Source organism: Oncorhynchus clarkii, chromosome 3, assembly GCF_045791955.1.
Source record: "Oncorhynchus clarkii lewisi isolate Uvic-CL-2024 chromosome 3, UVic_Ocla_1.0, whole genome shotgun sequence".
Classification (NCBI taxonomy): domain Eukaryota; kingdom Metazoa; phylum Chordata; class Actinopteri; order Salmoniformes; family Salmonidae; genus Oncorhynchus; species Oncorhynchus clarkii.
The window spans coordinates 19,212,837-19,219,803 of NC_092149.1; the positions used below are offsets into that span (position 1 = coordinate 19,212,837).

General features: G+C 38.0%; 1 protein-coding gene across 1 annotated transcript in view; it reads right to left on the reverse strand.

Moving 5' to 3' along the window:
- The window catches only part of LOC139405801 (zinc finger and BTB domain-containing protein 16-like), a 12,307-nt gene extending 7,363 nt beyond the window's left edge, over nt 1-4,944 (reverse strand). The window contains exon 1 of the mRNA XM_071148227.1: nt 4,871-4,944. The gene's annotated coding sequence lies outside the window, so the exon portion shown is untranslated. The remainder of the gene's footprint in view (nt 1-4,870) is intronic.
- Nucleotides 4,945-6,967: the final 2,023 nt, after the last annotated feature.

Sequence of the window (6,967 nt, forward strand, 5' to 3'; positions counted from 1 at the left end):
ACGTGCTGTTGGTTACTAGGGTTTTGGAAATTCATAGCCCGAAAGGGACTGACACAATGCAAGAATGACAAGAAAAAGTTCAACATTACAGGAGCAATTGATATGTCGATCATGTTACATATCAATAAATATTGAGTGACATTTCATAGTCTGCAGCATGAAGTGAAATTCATCTCAAGAACATGTCGTAATAAATTATATCCATTTATGATATTATCTTTAAATCTATTTCCCCTGAAGTCCTTGTGTGGCAATCTGTGGCTTAAAAGGTCTATGTCAATTCTGTGGTTGATGAAGTACAGCATATTTCACAGATGTTTTTAGCACGTCTTATATCTGACCTCTGTTGTAAAAATAAGTGGCGGAGGCTTTATGTCTGGTTGACGTGTGGAAATGTTATGTTTCATGTCAGCTTTGAAATGAATCTCTCAGGTATACGCTCAGAAGCCACAAACCTCCTCAGAATATGACACTATGACTAATGCCAGTACACACAGGCTTCACAGACAGACGACAAGTTTGTTTGATCAACAACAACCTATAGTGTACTGTAATTTGGTTTAGATAGGCATCTACAGTTGTAACAGTGTGCTGTATGTGGTATAAATCAAATTGTGCTATTGGAACATGCAGTAGTGAGTCTTGATATGACAGGATTGTGTCGAAAAGAAACGGGTCACGTCAATTTACAGTGGATTAACCGCAGTTCTGTGCTATATTGTGCACAATCCTACTAAACAGCAGTGCTGGAAAAAGTACTCAATTGTCATACTTTGGTAAAAGTAAAGATACCTTAATAGAATATGACTAAAGTAAAAGTGAAAGTCATCCAGTAAAATACTACTTGAATAAAAGTCTAAAAGTATCTGGTTTTAAATGTACTTAATTACAATGGTGGAAAAAGTACTAAATTGCTATAAGTAAAAAGTACAACAAAATGCTTTACATCAAATTCCTTATATAAAGCAAACCAGGTGGCAAGAATTTCTTGGTTTTCTAATTTATGGACAGCCAGCGGCACTCTCCAACACGCAGACATCATTTACAAACGCAGTAGTTGCATTTAGTCAGCCAGATCAGAGGCAGTAGGGATGACAACGTGTTATATTAATAGATGCGTGAATTGGACCATATACAGTGGGGCAAAAAATTATTTAGTCAGCCACCAATTGTGCAAGTTCTCCCACTTAAAAAGATGAGAGAGGCCTGTAATTTTCATCATATGTACACTTCAACTATGACAGACAAAATGAGAAAAAAATCCAGAAAATCACATTGTAGAATTTTTTATGAATTTATTTGCAAATTATGGTGGAAAATAAGTAGTGTACCTATGATGAAAATTACAGGCCTCTCTCATCTTTTTAAGTGGGAGAACTTGCACAATTGGTGGCTGACTAAATACTTTTTTGCCCCACTGTAGCTGTCCTGCCTGAGCATTCGAAATATAATGAGTACTTTTCTGTGTCAGAGAAAATGTATGGGAGTAAAATGTACATATTTTCTTAAGGAATGTAGTGGAGTAAAAGTAAAAGTAATAAATATAAATAGTAAAGTACAGATACTGAAAAAATTTACTCAAGTAATACTTTAAAGTATTTTTACTTAAACCACTGCAAAACAGGTTAAAACTTACTTTATTTTTGAACTCATTAAAACCCCCTTCCTTAAAAAATCCAAGTGGTCAGTTATGTGTGTGATGTGTGGTTGTGTATCCTCTATCCTGCTCCTCCAGCTGACCTGTCTCTGAGAGAACTTTCCCATGGAGCACTTTGGTACAGTAACCTCTGCTCAGTACAGTGACTCCATTTCTATCCGCCGACGGCGACAGTCGATAAGATCGAAAGTAGACATACCGGTACTGAAATGGCAGCAATTTAATATCATCGTTACTGTAATGGATGCTTAATCTCTTTCCAACACACACATAGTCAAACAAAGTGTCAGTTCCACTCTCAAAAGTATGAACTCAATATTTTAAGTAATACATTCCTTTATTTGCTTACCAAACACACAAAATGTGATTTGTTTGCTGAATGGGTCTATAGACCCCAGAGTGAAAATACAAAAATGAAAACTAACAACTAGAGTATACTGATGGCCATGGACAACTGTTATATGATGCCTCTGTTTGGCCTCTGTATTATTATAGATTATATCATATTATAAACTGGGTAGTTCGAGCCCTGAATGCTGATTGGCTGAAAGCCATGGTATATGAGACCGTATACCACAGGTATGACAAAGCATTTATTTTGACTGTTCTAATTATGTTTGTAACCAGTTTATAATAGCAATAAGGCACCTCAGGGGTTTATGGTGTATGGCCAATAAAGGGAAAGGGGGATACCTAGTCAGTTGTACAACTGAATGCATTCTACAAAAATGTGTCTTTCACATTTAACCCAACCTCTGAATCAGAAAGGTGCGGGGGGCTGCCATATACCACGGCTCTGTGTTGCCCCCCTATATCGTATTTATGCACCAGATGATGGATTCACATTGTCCACAAATGTGCATGTCCTTGCCAAGGCACAAACATACAAAGGCCAATCATTCAAGGCTCAATAACGCTGGGTATTGGTGGTGGGGACACAACAGATCATAGAAATCATCATATTCGGATTTAAATGTTGTTGCTAATCTTTCTGTATGCATCATGAGGGATCCCACAATCACATTTTGGAATTTCTTATTGTTGAGAAGCAACTGCTTTAAGTTAATTAATTGAATTAAATTAAATTGAACACCCTTCTCGAAAATGACAATGAAGTTCATGCGTAAGTGAAACTGCAGATTAGCAGTTATCGTACAATGTATTCCAGCATCATTTCATCCCTATTTTTATTGGTACAGTAATACTTTATAGGGTGAACATTTATAGAATGTCTTTACTGACATTAATTTGACTATTTACTGTATATTAGAGAATTGTATGAGTGCATTTAAAAAAATTATATTCTATTATTTCCACCAGTAGGACATCAAGTCACGACAGAAATTATTGATAAAGATGAGCAGAAAATACTGTATAAAATACATAATACAAATTCTAAGCTATATTGTATGCTGAAAAAAGGGGAAATCCAATAATTTTCTACTAATACAATTTTGCTCACAGAAAGATATTTTTTTTAACAATACTTTTTTTCTTCTTAAAAAGATAAGGGTCACAATTATTGGCTCCTCGGTTTTCAATAGTCCAGCACCCTCCCTTTGTGTACCCTCCCTTTGTGAGGATAACGGCACTGTGCCTTTTTCTGAAATGTTTTATGAGATTGGAGAACACATTAGGATGAATCTTAGACAACTCCTACATACAGAATCTTTCCAGATCATTGATATTCTTCATCTGTGCTAATGGAGTGAGTGCCCTCTTCAATTCAAACCACAGGTTTTCAATGGGGTTCAAGTCCAGAGACTGAGAGAGCCATTGAAAAATGCTGATTTTGTGGTCAATTAACCATTTCTTTGTGGAATTTAAATGTGCGATTGGAGTTATTGTCTTGCTGGAAGATCCACTTCTGGCCAAGTTTCAACCTCCTGTCAGATGCAACCTGTATTTAGTCTAAAATGTCGTGGTACTGGGTAAATTCCATGATGCCATTGACCTTAACAAGGGCCCCAGGACCAGTGGAAGCCAAACAGCCCCATAACATCAAAGATCCACCTCCATATTTTACAGTAGGTATGCGGTTCTTTTCTGTTTATCACATCCTTCTTGCGTGGCCAGACATGTCTACTTTCATGTCATCTGGCCATAGCACAGTAACTCCAAGCACACATAACATTCCACATAGAAATAGTTAATTGACCACAAAATCAACATATTGCAATGACCATCTCTGTCTCCGGACTTGTGGTTAGAATTGAAGAGGGCCATAAGCACAGACAAAGGATATCAATGATCTGGAAAGATTCCGTATGGAGGAGTAGTCTAAGATCCCTCCCAATGTGTTCTCCAATCTCTTCTAACATTTTAGAAAAACACTCAGAGCCGTTGTCCTCACAAAGGGAGGGTACCGGAGTATTGAAAACAGGGGTGCCAATCATTATGACCCCTATCTTTTTGAGGAAGAAAATATTAGACAAAATATATTTTTTTCTGAGCAATTGTATTAGTAAAAATAATAACATTTTAAAATCTTTGCAGCATAGCTTGTATTTATTTTATTCAGTCTTTTTTGCTAATCTTTATCAGGGTGCCAATAATTTGAGTCACGACTGTATGTTCCTTTACTGATACTGACATGTGTTTATAGTAAAATGAAGTAAAATGCATTATTATTATTATTGACATCTAGGACTATTGCAGGTAGAAATGTTACATGCAGAACCTTTAACAACAGCTTGATCCACCATCAATGCAACCATCCATACAAACTAATCGATCCACAAAGTTGAATGAGTAGATCTTCCCTGGTTATACGCATACAGGACAGTACCATCAGGTACTGATGGCGATATGATTACTGAATATCACACATACAGTAGCGGGCTACAGACAGACATTAGCCCTACAGTATGCAGGCCTCAATATTACCACAAGCAAATCGACATGTCCTCAATAGCCCATAAAGCTAAGGGGAAAACCTAGTGTGCACTGACACAACTTCAACATCCTCTGACAACACATGAAAAACCAGAGGGCCTCTCCTCTATTCACATGTAAAGGCTGGAGTTGCATGTGAGGAACCTTTTGAAGCTAAAAACCACAGAGACACCAGCGAGATGACAGGATCAACAGAGAGGAGATAGTGAAGAGAAAGAGTTAGAGAAAGAGAGAATTTGTAAAAAATTGGCTTGAGAGACCATGCAGGGACGAAAAGTGAAGTAAAGCAGAGGTGTTCAGTGTGATGGAGAGACTCACCAGTTCACGAGTGACTCAACCCACCCACTGTGGAGAGTGTCGACCCTACACACATTGTGGCCTGGCTGTTGAATGACAGGGTTGGCTGGGTGTCCGTTTAGGTAAGGGAAAGGGTGGTTACCTCTTCTCTCTTCTCAGTCCCTCCTCTTAACCTCATCTGGCCCTGATTGGTCTGTCATGGGAGCATCCGTGAGATATGATTGGTTGCTACAGTATACAGAGTTGAACTGGCTATACTATTGATCTTGGTTGATTATCTCATTTCAAAATAATGTGTTAGGCTGAGACTGACAGTTTGAAATGTAGCTATGCACAGGTTATGCCAGAGTAATCTCTTTAATCATATTTTTGATCTTATCCTAAAAGGCACAAATATTTATTCATTTTTTCCCACCCACATCACAGTCGCAGGTTAATGAAATGTTGTATTGGGCTGAAGTACAGTGCTCAGAGAACCATTTGCACTTTGTTTAGCTTTGACAGGATGTTGAACGCCGGAGATGCTGTAACAACATAGAACCCAACTACAACCTGTCTACCTGAAATAGCACATGCATTAGCCTGATGGTGCAGTATTTCATGTGCGTGTGAGATGGATAATGTGAAAACTATTATCATTAATGATATAGGCGTGTAGGCTTCTACTGTGGGGTCAATGGTCAGACCTTGCACTCTTTACAATGCATGCATCATCTTTAGTAGTACGTTATACAGTAGTGAAGCGTGGAAATTTAAGGCTCTGTTTTTCAAATATATTTATGTTGATTAAAGGACCAGTTCAGTCACAATTCAGTTTTCCTATATTTTGTATCATATTATACAGCTGATGAAACTAACACTGTAAAAGTGTGAATACATTTGATCAGTGTTATTTCCTGATATTTGCTGGTTGAAAATACAATCTACACAGGACCTAACAAGCAGGTTTTGCATGGGCGGAGTTTCGGCTTGGCTGGTGACATCACCAGGTGGTAAATGACTTAATAGATCAATCACAACGAGAGTTCCAAACTTCTCTGCCAATAACAGCTATTTTTCCTCTCCCCATTCAGACCACTCCCAGACAGTCTTAGCAAAATTCTTGTTTGAGAAATCTTGTATATTCTTTTTGACCATTTTAATTGAAAACTATTACAGTAAGGTACTTAATTGTTACCCAGAAAGGATTTGATATTGATATAAAAACATCTGCATTGGCCCTTTAAATGAACCTCCATTGTGTTGAGAAGACATACTATAGTATGGAGAGTCTTGACCAATCATTCGTTCTGTACTATGCCGGATATTTCTTCAATTTTACTAAGAGAGTGGGTGGGGGGGTGAGAGGGACACTCAACCATCTGAATGGTCCAGTGGTTTCCCTTTCACCCCTACTCCTTCACCCCTAACACCTGTTTTTGCATATCAGCTCAACTGCTTTCCGAGACAGAAAGAGCAACGATGACACACACGGGGGGAAACCATGTCAACTTTAGTGTCAAAGCCTTTATGTGGGGTTCCCTGCCTAATCCTCCTCTATAGGTCCACACAAGATAAGCTGCATTTAGAAATGTTTTTTTTTAAAGGACAACTTTTTTTCAGCAGAGAAGATAACTGATCATGTGATTTGATTGATCCAATTGATCCAAAATGTAACTTTCTGAAAAGCCTTTCTGGATGTGCGTGTTGCCTGTTTGAAACAGAAGTAACACAAATACCATTATGAAGTGCTGTAGGCATTCCATTTGAAGTGATGGAGGTGTTGGTGGCCACCTTGCATCTCCCTTAGTTAGTCATCATCAAACACTCCTGTTGTTGGGGTTAACCACAAGGTGGTCTGTTCATCACATTATTTAGATCACAGATAATAGAAGGTCTAAGGGTAGGTGTCAAGAAACACACCTACACATCTTTCTCACAGGAAAGAAAAACTTTTCCAGAAGAAAACTATTCACATTGTGCGAGAGAGTTAACTGAGTGAGAGAGTTAACTGAGTGAGAGAGTTAACTGAGTGAGTGAGTGAGTGTGAGTGAGAGAGAGAGATAGAGAATTACTTGACAGATTGGAAATAATTAACACAAAAACAGAGCAAACAAATGCTATTTGTCTCTAAACAGA